Raw genomic sequence first — 18,083 nt, 5'->3', positions numbered from 1 at the left:
AAACATCTGCTAATTCGAATTCTAGTGCCCATTATTCATTACCACCTGTTTTCATTGTGCTGATTTTTGGTGATCAAACCTCAGCCCCCTTCATATAGCCCTCTCCTTTTTAAAAATTACATGCATGCATAGAGGGCCCACTTTTCCCAGGCTGTGCTTTTTCAGTCTTATGATAAATAAGATTGACCAATGCGAGTGTTCACAACGACTTTCCAGTTGGCCCTGAAGTTCTAACTTGTGATTGCTTCACTCCTGGACTATGATTTTCAGTGGGAGATGAAAGTTTTTCAGAGAAGTGAACTGTGGAAAAATGACCTTTCCTTAACTTGAAGCTACTTTTAATTTGAGGGTCTGGACCAAAAGAAGAGAAATACCATGCTGGCATCAAGATGACAGAGATGGCGAGGGTAATGACTAACTCAAAGATGGTTTCACTGAAAAGAAAGTGTTTTAAGATACAAGAAAAGTCTTATTAGAAGATCTCAGAGGGGTGCCTGGGTGGCTCAGTTGGCTAAGTGTCTGACTTCAACTCGGGTCATGATCTCACAGTTCATGAGTTTGAGCTCCGCACTGGGCTCTGTGCTGACAGCTCAGAGCCTGGAGCCTGCTTCGGATTCTGTGTCTCCCTCTTTCTCTGCTTCTCCTCTACTCCGCTCAAAAATAAATAAAACATTTTTTTAAAAAATTTTTTAAAGAAGATCTCAGAAATATTCTAATTTTCATTAACAATTAATAAAGTTATTCATGCAGAAGTGTACTCAACAGAACACTACTCTTTTTTATTTTATTTGTACTTTTTGACCGGGGATATGTGTTTTAAATGGACATTGTCTGTACCAGCCTCATTAAAATAAATAAAACATTTGTAAAAAATAATAATGGTACCCTGCCTCATAATATTAAACAATTGTACATGCCTCCCAAATTAAGTGAAATAATATACGTGAACATGGTTTCAAACCATTCATATTCAAACTATAGCTTAGTCACTAATGTGAAAAAAATTAGCATAATTAATTTAGCTGATTCTGGTTAAAAATTATCAGCAATTAAGAGAAATGTGCAAAATATAACTTTATATGTGATGTACCAAAAAATGTTATATCTCTATATCTTAATTTCATTGTAGCCTCCAAATTCCTAATTCTAACCCCCTGGTAAAGAACAAAGGTACAACAACATAACCTTGGCAATTAGAAGTAACTCAGTCACCACTACTTAAACATCAGTCTTTTGAGATTCTCTTCTTTCCCCACCTTCTCATCTACCCCTAAATTCCTAAACGGTAAAGCATCCCCTGGGGCATATTTGCCATCTACAGGTAGTGTCTGAGTAACTGGTGCCACCTGGATTTGGGTGTTGACCTCTGAGGTCAACTACTACTGACTGCAGCACCCACCATGGACTTCAACAAGATCCACGCACTCTGAGTCTTTCTTGGCCCTGCCCCATGACTCCCCAGTCTTCCAACCCTCTCAGCATCTACCACAGCTTCCTGTGACAGCTAAGAGCCTCACTGCTTCTTTTTCCATACCACATTGGAGCTTGGGTCTTATATGGCTGTCTTCAGCCATTGCCACTTCTCCACTCACAAGGCCAGTTGAATATGCATCACCTAGTCTCCCCAGCCTGCTCTGGGAAACAAGCTAAGTTCCCCCACTGCTTTAGATTCCTCCTGAATTATATTCAGAGATTTCTGGATCTAAAGAGACCATATCTACTTCTCCTTTCCCTCACATGAAATGGGGCTGGGTGCAGGGGAGCTCTTCTCAGACACTCACTCACTTTCCAACTCCAATCACATCCCCCTGGAAAAACATTGGGCAAATATGCTTAAGTACTTATTAGCTGCATGACCTTGAGAAGTACTTAACTAATGGTTACCCTATCTGTAAAATATGGATAATAATAGCCATCTCACAGGGACACTGTGAGGATTAAATGAGATAATGTATGTAAACTTCTGGGATGAAGCAAGTGCTACCCAATCCCCATCACCCTTTCTAGATTTTCCCTTCTAGATGACCTCTGGTCACTGCATCCATATGTATAAATTGTGTTTGTTCCAACAATAAATTCCACCCTCCTGATCTAACACCCTGCAAATTCATTTGCAAACATATGCCCCAAGTCTCTGCCCATATAAATTGGCAAGACTTTGCAATTCTTTTGGCATATCATATACCGTAATGCATCATAGTTTAAAATTTTCATCAGGCATGGCAAGCTTGATAACCATCTGCAGTTTATATGGCTTAACCTAAACTAAACCAAATGGCCTTATCCTTGTTGCCCAATCCCAAGGCTCCATTTCTCACCCTGAGTAACTCTTGCAATTCACATTTAGATTTTCCCCTAAGTTACAAAAATAGAAACACTTGAGGAAATTAGCTATGTTAAAGGCCATTTTCCATGGCATCAGGTTCAAGGCCAGATTAATGTGTTGATGCTTTAAGAATTAGAACCAAAGTCCAGGATTTGGCACATTTTACTTTCAGCCATTGCCTTGTGAGTATGAACTTCACCCCTTCATCAACTCTAGTCACAGAGCAGTCTTTTAAAATCTGACTGCAGCACAGAAAGAAGTTCAGCATCTCTGCCTGTAAAAAGGGAAATCAGCCTGCCAGAGACTGAAAAGCAATTTCCAACAAGTCAGTAATTACAGAGGTCCACCTCAGCAGCCAAATTCCTGTCAAGGATTTTTTTTTTTTCTACATTGGAGACATTATGTCAAGCCAAGGCAATCACTTTGTTCACAATAAGATAATTAGACAATCTGAGAGAGACCCTCTCTCTGTTCTGAACGCCTTCCTGTGCTTTGAGATCAGTAGCTTTGATAGCATTTTTGAAGCAAGACAATCCTTTCTTTATTCATATCACTTCTTACACAGAAGCCCAACAGAGTCAAACTACTCTGGATGAAATAGGACTAGGGGCCCAGATGGCTTGCCCTGCTAGGTATCACCCTTGGCTGATTCGGCCTGTCTCACAGGGTTCTAGGACCCCTCAGTGCCACTTTAAAAGTCACTGCCGGGGCGCCTGGGTGGCGCAGTCGGTTAAGCGTCCGACTTCAGCCAGGTCACGATCTCGCGGTCCGTGAGTTCGAGCCCCGCGTCGGGCTCTGGGCTGATGGCTCAGAGCCTGGAGCCTGTTTCTGATTCTGTGTCTCCCTCTCTCTCTGCCCCTCGCCCGTTCATGCTCTGTCTCTCTCTGTCCCAAAAATAAATAAACGTTGAAAAAAAAAAAAAAAAAAAAAAAAAGTCACTGCCTCAGATGACCTAAACCAGGGATCAGCAAACTTCTTCTGTAAAGAGCCAGATAACACACATTTTCTGCTTTGCAGGCCATAAATGGTCTCTTGTTGCAATTATTCAACTCTGCTATTGTAGCGTAAAAGTGGCCAGAGACAATATGTAAACAAATCAGCATGCCAGTCCTCTGATAAAACTTTATCTAAAAAACCAAGTGACAAGCTAGATTTGGCCCATGGGCTGTAGTTTACCAACCATAAACTAAACTAGAGACCTATATTTTTATTGCCTCTTGATTCAACGTGATATTCAAGATAGAAAAGTGGAATATATCACAGAAATCACCAGAAACTCTACCTTGTACAACTTGAACTTTGATTTATTTTCATTTTACGTACAATATTTACCAAAGTTGTTAAAACACAAAAATTCTGTCTCTTTCATTTACCAAGTAGCTGTTGAGGACCTTAAACCTATATTTTACTCTATAAATCATGATCATCTCAAATGTGATCTTTCATACACAGTGAATTTTAATTCCTGTAAGACATTCGCTCTAATTCCTCCTCCCCAAAAAGATGTAGATCATTGAAGTATCATATAAAATTAGGTTTTACCCTTCCACTCATATGTATAAATAGCTGATATTATAAAAAAACAAGGCAAAATCAAAAGAGTTTTCTTTTTTTTTAAGTTTATTTATTTATTCTGAGAAGAAACAGAGTGAGGAGGCACAGAGAGAAAGGGAGAGAGAGAATCCCAAGCAGGCTCCGCACTGTCAGTGCAAAGTCCGACACAAGGCTCCATCTCCCAAAGCCATGAGATCATGACCTGAATCGAAATCAAGAGTCAGATGCTCAACCGACTGACTGAGCCACTCAGGCACCCCAAGAGTTTTCTTGTAAATAAGCATTATACCAGAGTGGCTGAGGATGTAAAAGTATAAGGAGAAAAAGTGGGTTTTAGACTAATTTTTGATATAATATCTCAGATACGGCTTAGGAAATTAATATTTATATATGTATTTATATTGTATATTTATTATATATGATACCATAGTGAACACCATTCTGACAACAACCAAGCGGAACTTCTGCCCTAAGCATCATGGCAAGGGAGGCCCTGGAGCTATATTTGTTCCACAAGGTCATTCCTAGCAAATCAGGCCTGCCTAGAGCAAGGGTGAAAACTGACCAAAGCTGGGCTCTCTCCCAGGTTCCAGCTGGATCTATGAAAGGTAAATTCAAGAGCTCAGGGCTGGCTGAGGTGACCACATGGAGCAAGATGCAGCACAGGTAATGCCCGTGGTCAGAAGAACTGAAACATCCTGGCAATCCTAGGGTTCCCCTCTCCAGCTCTTCCTCAGGACTACTGTATCCAGCACTTGGATTCCACAAGCTGTCCTTTCAGTAATGCCTCCTTTTCTAATAGTGCTAGCTAGGGTTTTTTGCAACTACAGTGTTAATTTCCACATATGCTGCCTGCTCCACTTCTCATTCCACCTTCCTAGCCACACCTCTCAGAATGCTCCAAAGAGAAAGCAAATTTGCTCCATCAGTCTGCTTGGTCTGCAACTGGGGAAAGCAAGCTGTATGAGAATGTTGTGGGGGACCTTCAGGAAACCACTCCTCTCCAGTAAGTCTTGGGACTCGCTGCCACTGCCAAACACTTTCTTATGGGAAGCAGATGAGAATAACAGACTTTCCATAAAAGTTTAGTGAAAAGCTTACCAAATAAGGTCAAAGAAGATTGAATGAGATGTCATCAAGGGACCTTAATTTCTGCACCAAGTGAAACAAAAAACATGAGGACATAGTCCCTGTGCCCCACTCCCAGAATGGCAACTCACAATGGCCCCCAGAGACGTGACTGCAAGCTCAAATAACCCCCCTTCCACTTGTCCTGTAGCTGCGTAAGTCAGGCCAGTTCCAGGACCAAGCACTGCTCACAAAGTTGAAACATCCTTCCTCCAAGCAAATCGAAGATGGCCAACCCAGAATTTGGCTCTGGCAATCAGACTCCAGAGCCTGCATTATAAACCACTATGCTCTACCTCTACCCCCTCTGGCCTCTCCACCTCCCTCCATCCCCTGTCCAGTCTATTCCATACCCTACTCCAGATCAATCCTCCTTAGGTACAACTTTATGACTACCCCTTCCTTGCTCAAATCCAGCAGTAGCATCCTATTCACAGGCCAACTGCAGAATGCCAATCTGATTATGGCTCACCCCTTCATAAGATCTTTTAGTGGTTCTCTACCATTCTAGAATAAAGTCTTGACTGTTCACCATAGTTTACCATATTTCACAAACTCACTCTCCAATGGTCCTCTTCAGTCCCATGAAAACTTCTCTCCCTCTGTTATAGGTATTCTAGACCAGCATGGGGAGGTTAACTCAGTCCCTTGATTGCAATAGCCACATTTCAAGTGCTCAAAGTAACATCTAACTATGGCTACCACATTGGGCAGCACAGCTCTAGACTTTCCTTGCTTCCAATGCTATGGACTCAGCTCCCTATTGCCTCCAGACTTGACTAAACTATGCTATTTGCCTCCAATTCATTCCCACCCTTCCTTCCCCACCCCCTCCTTGAATTTCTTTTGATCCTTCAAGTCTCAGCTTATACACCACTGATCCAGAGAGGCCTTCTTTGCCTCCTCTAGGTTAAGAAACTCTGTTAAACACTCCCTGCCTTTTTTAGTAAATGAAATGATTTAACTATGTGCAACCTGTTGTTTTCCATAAGAATCAACCATGTCTATATTATGAACAGTTGTATCTACAGTGCCTGGTAGGCAGTCAGTAAAGACTAGGGAAGCCTCACCTACCTCTCATCCCAAAATGTCTCTGATCCTCTGTGCCTTTGCTACGTCCTGGCCAAATTACACAACTCACTGCCCTCTGAACTTTCCCTGTGTGTTCCTACCCTTGAGCTTTTGCTTGACTTGCTACCCCATCCCATTTCATCTCCTGACATCTGTCCCCTTTCAAATGCCACTTCCTATAGGGGTTCCTAACACTTAATGGAAATTGATCATTCTTTGCAGGTTTTGTAGACCATGTTTGGTATTACTACTCTTCAAGTCCCTACTGTAAGACTAAAAAGGCTGTGGCCACATCATCCCACCACCCAGCACAGTATCTGGCACATATCTTGCACTCAGTGAAAGCAAGGTGGTGGGCAACCAATGAATCTCAGACAGAACTACCAACAGTGACAATCTGTTGAGGTGGGATGATTAAGGAGGATGATGGCAGGATAGGAACTTCAAAAGAAAATTACCTGAATAACAACAGATTAAAGAGGCTGCTGGGAAATGTGAAGAAGCTCTCTAATTTACTTTTGGGAAAATGACTTTTTTTTTTAATGGTAGCATGAAGGTCAAACACTGACTGACAGACATTGCATCATGCTAGCTGTCAATCTGATCAGAAAAATTTCATACTAAATCAAAATTGATATTTGGATTTCATTCTTTGTTCTAAATATTTCTTAATACATGGCACATACATTTTGTCAAATGTGAGATACAAAATTTCATTTAACTAACTCCATTTGTAAGATCAAAGTCCAAACTAAACTTACTAACTTTACTCATTATTTATACAAATTTTGGTCCTAATTGGATCCCAATATGAACATCTTCGTGTAAGAGGGACCTCCTGCATAAAAGTACAGTTTTAACTAATTCCCTGTAAGAAGTTAACATTCCACAGACTGTCACATCTTCTTTGGTCTTACATTTGTGCTACAGAAGTTTTAACCCTACATGTCTTCACAGCCACAAGCTAATCCCCCTAAAACAGAATTAATCTTATTACTACCCACACAGAGACTAACTAGAAAAGGCATTTGCAGAACAAAACAAACAAACAAAAATCACAGTAGCAAAAAGAAAAATACAACACTAGCCCATTTCCATTCATCTTATGGTCTTTCAGGTAGAAGAGCCTTTAACTTTTCACTCTTAGGCTTTGTGTAAATTACAAGACAGTACCAAATTCAAAGTGATTTTTATTTTTAGACTGTCAATCCAATCAGCTTTTGATTTTCTCACTGACTCAGAAATACAAGAGATTTCTAACATATATATTTATTCTAGCCCCCTACATAATCACAGAAAGTAAAAACTTGAGAAATTTTCAGTAGGCCAGAATAATATAGAATTGTTAGTTTGTAATGTAAAAACTAAAACAGCTTTAAATTTATTATATTAACCCTAACTGGTATAAATGACTTAACTTTCCTACTTATCCAAAGCAATTCTAATTTCAAGCAAATAAGACCAAAACAGACAGGCTGGCAATTTGATAAAATGTACCCTCACAGTCTAATAAAACAGACTAAGAAAAACATACTGCTTTAAAAGTTCTAATTTTCACCACCTTCTCCCAGACCCTCACACACTATCCACAGCTGACTTTTTCAAGGTATTAAGAAATATGAATTTTAATCTGCTATGAGGCTTCTCACAGGAGATGAGAATGGAATGATACCATTCCTATTTTTTTTTTAATTTTTTTAATGTTTATTTATTTTTGAGAGAGAGACACAGAGACAGAGAGAGCTGGGGAGGAAGGAGCAGAGAGAGAAGGAGACAACAGAATCCAAAGCAGGATCCAGGCTCTGAGCTGTCAGCACAGAGCCTGACACGGGGCTTGAACTCATGCTGTGAGATCATGACCTGAGCCGAAGTCAGACGCCCAATGAACTGAGCCACCCAGGTGACCCCCATTCCTATTTTTTAGTTACACCCAGCTTGGCTGAGGATAAAGATGTAAATAGGAGGTGAAGTTACTAAAGATAAAAAAAATTCAGGATATGTCATTAGCAAGAAAACAAGGGGGATTTCATAAATACTAGTACTTTGGCTCACATTATAAACATGCAAGATCCAAACAGCATGAATAAAACTCTGTTAAATGTCCAGATGAAAGAAAGGATATCAGAAAAGAATTCAGAGTTCCCAGCACTATCTTGACTAAAAAAGAAGTGAAGTCAAGTTAACATTCTGAGGCAGAAGATCCTTCCTGGTTCTCAACTCAAATTCTCCACAAGCTTTATTTCACCAGTGTCAAACACACTTACAACACACTTACATCACAATTATCTAGAAGTCCTATCTTAGATCATTCAAGTTCAACACATTAAGACACACTCAACTTAATCATAGATCAGTCTGTTTAAACCCTACCTACTCTGCACACTTCTAACAAGCTTGGCATTCTAATTCCCAGTCTCCAGCAAACTAACAATAAAAAGATGAAATGTGAAACACGTGCTAGAGACACCAACACTGTTAACAGGGATAGATGTCCTCTAGCAGCATAGGAAGAACCAGAAAAAAAACACCAAAAATATACATGCAAAGGAGATAATCTGAGACCACTTAGGAGAGAGGCAAATAACCCTATATTCCCAAGACCACCCCAAGGCACCTACCCCCTCACAAGAAAGAGTAATAACAGACACTGCTAATCTTGACCCTGAGCTATGAATAAAAGGTTCCAATCTGCTGGGGACACTCTGTGTAAGAAAGTCAGGAAGTATTCCAATAGCTGTAATCTATAAAGACTTCCCTCAGAGTGGTTAATCATTTTTGAAAGTGTTGACACATAAAGGGCGAGGCTATGGTCACTTGGGGAGCTGTCTTATAAGGAAAGCTCCCTTCTCCCACACCATCAGTTAATGAAGCACTGCATACATATACTCCACATCGGAAAGCAGTTCCAAGGACAGCATTCCAAAGTCAGCTATAACAACAAACAACAGATGTCCTAAAGAGGCACAGATATTTCCTCCCCACACCCAAACTGTTTAAAAAGGGGGAAAAAAAATAAACCAAAAAAAAAAAAGTGTGACCAGATAGGTAAACTATCAATGAGCTAAAAAAATTCCAAGTTTCCAATGAAGGCAAAAGAGCACCAAAAAAAAAAAAAAAAAAAAAAAGACAAATCATTCTCATTTTTTACAAAAAAAGGCACCAGATAAATTTCCCTCTGTACAACTGCCAGGCCCACAGGCAGCTCTTCAACACAAAGATGATGAAACCAGAAAGATTTCCATAAGGGAGCAGATACTTCCAAGTAGCAAATTTCTAATTTTTTCTTTTTTTTTTTTTAAGTTTATATATGTATTTTGAGAGACACAGAGACAGAGTGAGTTGGGGGTGGGGCAGAGAGAGAGAGGGAGAGAGAGAATTCCAAGCAGGTTCTGTGCTGCCAGTGCAGGGACGAATGTGGGGCCCAAACTCACAAAACCACAAGATCATGACCTGAGCCAAAACCAAGAGTCAGACATTTAACCCACTGAGCCACCCAAGTGCCCCACAAATTTCCATTTTTAAATACGCATATTTATTGTTATTTTCTCCAGTTACAATAATGTGAATAGTTGTTAAATACTAAATTCTAGTTTCTAAACTCCTATAATTGAGGCAACACAGCCTCCAATCAGGGTAAGATAGGGTAAGGGTATGTACCCTCCACCCCCCAGCCCCCCAGCACCAAATTACTAAAATCCATCAACTTAGGGCAAAACAGGACTGAGACATCTGGCTGAAATGAGACCACTGTGGCCAGATCTGAAGGGGAATAAGTGTGTTTCCCACCATCATGGCAGGCTATGTACTTATGTATTTATTTATAACTTCTACTTCACCTGTTTTTAGAAAGACTCTGAGGATCCTGGCCAATGAGCTGCCTAAAAAAACAGTCCTGCAATTTCTTTACACATTTTCTTTACATCCTGAAAAAGTGTAATGGAAAAACCACACTCTCATCCAAACCATCCGAAATACACATAATGACAGCAAAGATGATGAAGTAATCCAATGGTTCCCACCTGATCCTTACCTTGTCCCTACCATGGCATACAGGAGTAGGGTGACCAACTCCGCCTGATTTGTCCAGCACTTTTCCGGTTTATAAACTGGAATCCCACATCCTGGAACCTCCTCACTCCTAGGCGCCTGGAATAGTCAGTCATCCTACACAGAAACAGGACATTCACACATCCCCATGGCAGTGTCCAGAGATGTGGTTACATACAACCCCTTGTCTTTTTAGCTCAGGGAAATATAAATATGAGTGGGAATCTTGTCAGTCAGACTTGGATTCAAATTCCATTCCCTCCACTTCCCAGCACTGTGAACTTAACCTCTCTAAGCCCTAGTTGCTACACTTATAAAGATAACAACACAACCTCCTTCAGAGAACTAGGGGTCCAAACTTTCTATTATATAAGCTATCTAATATTGCATCTCATATTTATATCATTTTATTTTATAATATAACCACATAATTTAATTTTAACACATTATTTGCAAATTTCATTACCCTAACTACTAAGAACAAATCATTTCCCCCAAAGCTCACAACTTAGGCTCACAGTTGAGAGCTCTAGCATTAATAACCATAAGAATGACATCAACACCAAAATATCCAGTGCGATCCTTCTCTGCAATCCAGTCAAAATGACCAATTTTGGCACATCTGGACCCAAAAAGAAAAATAACCCAGGAGTTTACCACTTGTACAAAAAAGTAGGTTTTCTTCTACCTGGTTCCCTGTCAGTAACTGCATTCTCTCTTTTCTGCCCTGCCCATCTAGAAGAGCTCTCTGTTATCTGCATCAACAATACTACTGCATCTAAAAAGATCAAGTTGAAAATAGCCAAGTTATGGAAGCACTTAAGTGTTCATCCATAGATGAATGGATAAAGAAGAGGTGAAATACAGTTACACACACACACACACATATATATATATAATATTAATGATATACAGTTACACACACACATACATATATATACACATTTATATATAATGGAATAGATATTTTTATGGCTGGGTAATATTCCACCATATATGTTATATATGTTATATATATGAATATGTATATGTGTGTATACATACATATATATATATATATATATATAATGTAACATATATATAGAACATATAATGGAATATTACTCAGCCATAAAAAAGAATAAGATCTTGCCATTTGGGACAACCTAGAGGGTACAATGCTAAAATAAGTTAGTGAGAAAAAGACAAATACCATATTATTTGTGGAATTTACTTGTGGAATTTACTTACTTGTGGAATTTACGAAACAAAACAAACAAATTTAAAGAAGGACAGATTAAAAAAAACAGACTCTTAAATACAGAGAATAAACTGGCAGTCTCCAGAGGGAAGGCAGGTAGGGGGAATGGGTGAAATAGGTGAAAGGGATTAAGAGCACACTTACCTTTTTTTTTAATTTTTTTTTAATGTTTATTTATTTTTGAGACAGAGAGAGACAGAGCATGAACGGGGGAGGGGCAGAGAGAGAGGGAGACACAGAATCGGAAGCAGGCTCCAGGCTCTGAGCTGTCAGCACAGAGCCCAACGCGGGGCTCGAACTCACGGACCGTGAGATCATGACCTGAGCCGAAGTCGGACGCTTAACCGACTGAGCCACCCAGGCGCCCCAAGAGCACACTTATCTTGATGAACACTGAGTAATGTATAGAATTGTTGAATCATTATATTGTACACCTAAAACTAATATAATACTTGAATAACTAAATAATAAAGAGGCCAAGTTAAACAGACACGTTTCCTCTCAGTGACTATTCAAATGTAATTTCATGTAAAACAGCAGACTATCTCTAGAAAGAAATGGAGATGAAAGTGGAATAACAACAAGAACATGTGTAAAATGTGTCAACCCAAGGCATGACAGCAGATAAGCCAATAATGCCCATATGGCCAATGCTAAGTTATGTGTATAGTCCTCAAGTCCAAAAAACAAAGTCCTGAAGGAAAACATATACTATAGTGTAGTATAGCCTCATGTACAAAAGGGGTATCCCTGTCCCCATTTCTCTAGCACAACTACCATGTCACTCACCTGCTTCATTTCTTAAATTATTTATCCTTCACATGGAAAGGATAGCAACATAACACACACAGGCATTAGTGATAGCTTCAAGATGAAAGGTATATTCAAGGACCTCTTTTATGGAGGATTCTATTTTCATATGCATGAAATGTGCAAATTAAACAAACTATACTTTTCTTATGGCTCTCGACCACATTATGACTTCTGGGATAATGATTTGTATTACTTTGCCCACCAGAGTAGAAGCTTCCAAAGAAATGTGTGATGGCAGGGCTGCCACTAGCTTATATGGCACCTTTGTGCAAATTATAAAAGGAACTCTCTTCCTCAAAACACTTTACTTCTGACTTTTCTGACTGCCAGAAAATTGTTACAATATGATTTTGTTGGAACAAGGGGCTGTGTTGCCACATTCTGACACACTGCAGTAATATATATGTAAGTATATGATGTCCATGATATACATGGCACCCCCAGAGTTGTGCAGTGCTCTATCTACACAACTATACGTTGGTTCTGGGCAATGTCCCTTCATCTTCATTGAATCACAGCACTTCAGATAAACTACTTGTGATTTGCCTAAAAACTGTCCTGACAAGTCGGATTTACATACCGCTTGTGTGGGTGTGTGATTGCATGCATGCATGTATATATCCATAGTATATATTATTTTTTATTTTTATATTTTTTTTTTAAATTTTTTTTTTAACGTTTTATTTATTTTTGAGACAGAGACAGAGCATGAACGGGGGAGGGGCAGAGAGAGAGAGGGAGACACAGAATCGGAAGCAGGCTCCAGGCTCTGAGCCACCAGCCCAGAGCCCGACGCGGGGCTTGAACTCACGGACTGCGAGATCGTGACCTGAGCTGAAGTCGGCCGCTTAACCGACTGAGCCACCCAGGCGCCCCGTATATATTATTTTTTAATTAACTTTGCAAAAAAAAAAAGAAAGAGGAAGGAAGGAAGGAAGGAAGGAAGGAAGGAAGGAAGGAAGGAAGGAAGGAAGAAAGAAAGAAAGAAAGAAAGAAAGAAAGAAAGAAAGAAAGAAAGAAAGAAAGAAAGAAAGAAAGAAAAGAGAGAGAATGGTCTGCCAGGTTAGATTACTGGCCCAAAGCCATGAGAACAGCTATTCTTGATATATCAGGATAAGAAATTTTTAAATACATGCTTTTATACAAAGGCAATGTCATAGTGAGAGAAAGAGGAAAAGAGGAAAATTTGGAGTTCCAGAGCAATCAATTTATTCCCAAGGCAAAAGTATTTATTCTTACCCTACATGATCAAAAATTTTACTAATGGTCATAAAAATAATTGTCCCATTTCAAAAAACACTTGCTATAGTACAGGAATAAAGTTTACTATGTGAGCTTCTTCTTCCTTAAATAGTTTTATGTTTAGCTGCCATCAACTTCACCTTTCCCACCTTCAGATTCTGGCCTCTAAATGAGACCATTAAGAGTTCACAAGGCCCAGGATAATGGGTTTTCCAGAAACGAGATCCCAGTTTCCCAAGCAATGGGAAGGCCAGACCACAAGAGCCACAGCTTAAAGAAAGTAAATAATTCAAAAATAAAAGTCTGTAAACAGGCAGGTTTTTTATGACCTGCTCTACTTGCAGAGCACTGACTCAGACATATCGCTTTTCCTCATCCTCTTATATCATCACTACAAGTAACAGTGAATGCAGCAAGGCCAAGAAAAACAGCTTTATAAAGAGAGGGAAGGAAGCCAGCCCAGTGAGATTCTAATAATGGCCAGGTGCCCTTTTCCTGGGTTCTCTCACTTTACTCTCACAACATAGATTTTCTTAGTCCCATTTTACAAAGGAGCAAGCTGAGTCTGAGAGAGGCTGAACAACTTGCCTAACGTCACACAGTTAGTAACAGTAAGCCATGTCTGGCTCCACAGCTTTTGCCTTTCTGCTATACCACACTGCTCTGAGCAGAGCTTCAGGTCAGCACTTACCAAACCTTCATATGCTCACAGGTCTTCTGCAGATCTTGTTATTAAGCAGATTCTGATTCCAGATGCCTGGGGTGGAGGCTGAGATGCTGCATTTCTAATTGTGGTTAGACAATTATAACTAAAAGTATTGGACCACACTTTGAGTATCAAGGCTTCTGAACAGTGGTTCTCAACTGGAGACAATTTTGTACCCTCCCCCCCCCCCCACCAGGGGACATCTGGCAATGTCTGAGGACATTTTTGATAGTTACAACTGGGGGAATATGATTCTCCTGAATCTTGTAGGTGGAGGTCAGTGATGTTGCTAAACATTCTACGATATACAGGATGCACCCTACACCACCACCAAAGAATTATCCATCCCAGAATGTCAACAGTGTGACACACAGTTGAGGAACTCTGCTTCAGAGGTCCCAAGTTCATTTAATCTTCTTCCAAAGCTGTTGTAGTTTTGCAAACCTGCACTGGGGTCAAAGGTAGCTCTAGTATTTCTTAACTTCTCCTTAAAGTCTGGTAGAAAAGTTGATGCCACGCAAGTGATGACTACAATACGATGAAGTTTAATTTCCTCACAAATATTCCACCATCGTACTGAAGAAAATCAAATCAGCTGATTACAAAGAAGCATTTCACAAACTGCCTAGAGTTTCTGTAAGGTCCTTGTTTCTTAGCACTGGAGTTCACAATTGAAAAAGCAAAAGATAAGATTATTTTTAGATGCAAATTTTATAATTTCCTGTTCTGGCAGTTCAAACATTTACCCTGATGGATCACACAAAACCATCTCTTACTATCCAGCATTAGTTATTGCTCCCCACCACCAATAGTGCTGGGATATTGTAGTGCTTTGTTCCCAGCATCCACTCAATTCCCAAAATTCAGTAAAGAAACCAGTCATTCATCTACATCTTTAATATTTATGGCATAGAAACACTAGTTCAATTTAGTATTTTTCCTGAAGTAACCATACTTTATTGTCTTCAAATGTCATTTTGTTTGAATATAGCATATACATTAGAAAGACGAGCACTGGGTGTTGTATGGAAACCAATTTGACGATAAATTTCATATTTTTAATTAATTTATTTATTTATTTATTAATTTATGGTCAACACTACCAAAAAAAAAAAAGAAAGAAAAGAAAAGAAAAGAAAAGAAAAGAAAAGAAAAGAAAGAAAGAAAGAAAGAAAGAAAGAAAGAAAGAAAGAAAGAAAGAAAGAAAGAAAGAAAGAAAGAAAGACTGTACATTTGCATACAACTAGGGGTGGTGTAAATTAAGGTTTGGTTAAAATCATATAGCTTTTTCAGGGAGGTGGGATCTATGTGTGTCACATCTTATGGGTTGTTATCATATACCAAGGACAGTGCTAGACCCTATGAATGGCCTTTGCCTGGATATTCGCAGTCAAGTAAATGGATATTTAATAATTCCTATAAGAAATAAGCATAGGCAGTCTAAGGTGAGAGAGAGTGAAAGTGAGGGCTTCTGAGAAGGTAATGCCTGGGCTGAATAATGCAGGACAAATATAGGTTGGTCAGGTAAAGATGGAGAAGGAAGAGTACCCCAGACAATAGGGGAGCTGCATAAACATAAGCACAGAGCCCGGAAGCCAGTTACTGAGCAAAGCCAGAATTTGAGGTGACTGGAGCAGAGCAGAGAGAAACAGCAAGAAACAAGACTGGACAAGCAGGAAAGAGCCTTGCGAGCCAGGCTCCGGAGTGTGTACTTGGTCTGCCTGGTAATGGAAGGTATGGAAAGGACAGACATGCATTTTTCAAAGATGATTATGATAGCAGCATAAAGAAGGAACCACAAGAGGCATAAAGCTGGGAGAGCAGTTAAGAGGACCGAGCCAAAGGTAAGAGCAATGGAAATGAAAAGCCACAAGATCTAAAAATTTGCAGGAGAGAACAAGATTTAGTGATACAGTGGATGTAGGGGATGTGGTAGGCTGAAAAATGGCCCCCCAAAGATGGCCACATCCTAATCCCCAAAACCTGTGTATATGTTACCTTACATGGCAAGGACTCTGCAAATACATTACGTTAAAGATCTTGAGATGAGAAGATTATCCCAGATTATCTGGATGGGCTCAATGGAAGCACAGGGGTTCACCTAAGAGGGAGGTGAAAGGGTCAGCCAGAGGGAAGGAAATGTAACAACAGAAGCAGAGGTCATAGAAAGAGAGATTTAAGGATATAGGAAGGGGCCACGAGCCAAGGATTGCAGCTGGCCTCTAAAGGTTTTGAAAGGCAAGGAAATGAATTCTCCCCTAGAGCCTCCAGAAGGGACACAGGCCTGCCAACACACTGATTTTAGCACAGTGAAACTGATTTCAGACTTCTGACCCCCAGAATTATATGAGGATATGCTGTAAACCAATAAGTTCATGGTAATATGTTACAGCAGCAATAGGAAACTAATACAGGAGTGATGGAGAAAGAGAAACTGATGATGACTCCCAGTATCTGGCTTGGGTTGGGAGCTAAACAGTGGTGACAGTCATCGAGACAGAGACACAGGAGGAAGAACAAGAAGTTCCATTCTGGACAGACTAAGATATCTCCGCAACCCACAAGTTGCTCACTAGAAATTTACATATATGGCCCTAATGCTCAGGAGACATGTCCACACTGGGGATAGAATTTTCTACAAACTGGGTACTCAGTATGTGTTTAATTAGGTCCACTGAATTTTCATCTTCTTTTAATAAAAAGGTTAGCTGCAGGAATATTACCACTACTATTATAATGAGATAAAATATGCTATGAGGAGTAATTATTTCTATAGGCAAGAATGGGATAGTGGAAGAACTCTATTCACATTCTAACTCTAACATGGTAGCTATGTTACCCTGCAAAAGTCACACCTGCTCTGGGTCTCAGTGTCCTCATCTATAAACAGAGGATAAATCTTAACTGAGATTAAATGTATAATGAGTGACTGGCACTTAGGTGAGTGCCAAGCACAAAGCAAGTACTCAGTAAAGGGTAGCCATTATAAGCTCTATTTGTTCACAATTCATTAAAAATATTTTGATGAATGATAAGAATTTTTATGTCATCTTGACATGATATTATACATGGAAAATCCAATAGACTCCACCAAAAGTCTGCTAGAACTGATACACGAATTCAGCAAAGTTGCAGGATACAAAATCAATGTACAGAAATCAGTTGCATTCTTATACACTAATAATGAAGCAACAGAAAGACAAATAAAGAAACTGATCCCATTCACAATTGCACCAAGAAGCATAAAATACCTAGGAATAAATCTCACCAAAGATGTACAAGATCTGTATGCTGAAAACTATAGAAAGTTTATGAAGGAAATTGAAGGATATAAAGAAATGGAAAAACATCCCGTGCTCATGGGTTGGAATAATAAATATTGTTAAAATGTCAATACTACCCAAAGCTATCTACACATTCAATGCAATCCCAATCAAAATTGCACCAGCATTCTTCTCGAAGCTAGAACAAGCAATCCTAAAATTCATATGGAACCACAAAAGGCCCCAAATAGCCAAAGTAATTTTGAAGAAGAAGACCAAAGCAGGAGGCATCACAATCCCAGACTTTAGCCTCTGCTACAAAGCTGTAATCATCAAGACAGCATGGTATTGGCATAAAAACAGACACATAGACCAATGGAATAGAATAGAAACCCCAGAACTAGACCCACAAAAGTATGGCCAACTAATCTTTGACAAAGCAGGAAAGAATATCCAATGGAAATAAGACAGTCTCTTTAGCAAATGGTGCTGGGAGAACTGGACAGCAACATGCAGAAGAATGAAATTAGAACACTTTCTCACACCATTCACAAAAATTAACTCAAAATGGATAAAGGACTTGAATGTGAGACAGGAAACCATCAAAACACTAGAGAAGAAAGCAGGAAAAGACCTCTCTGACCTCAGCCGCAGCCACTTCTTACTTGACACATCCCCAAAGGCAAGGGAATT

The 18,083-nt window shown here is 39.6% G+C and overlaps 1 protein-coding gene across 10 annotated transcripts in view; it reads right to left on the bottom strand.

The window, feature by feature from the left end:
• Positions 1-18,083, bottom strand: part of ERC2 (ELKS/RAB6-interacting/CAST family member 2) — a 934,759-nt gene that overhangs the window by 730,393 nt on the left and 186,283 nt on the right. The window lies entirely within an intron of this gene.

Source organism: Puma concolor, chromosome A2, assembly GCF_028749965.1.
Source record: "Puma concolor isolate L17-30 chromosome A2, mPumCon1.1.hap2, whole genome shotgun sequence".
Taxonomy (NCBI): domain Eukaryota; kingdom Metazoa; phylum Chordata; class Mammalia; order Carnivora; family Felidae; genus Puma; species Puma concolor.
The sequence above is the reverse complement of the archived record's forward strand: the minus strand, read 5'-3'. Positions and strand labels throughout refer to the sequence as shown.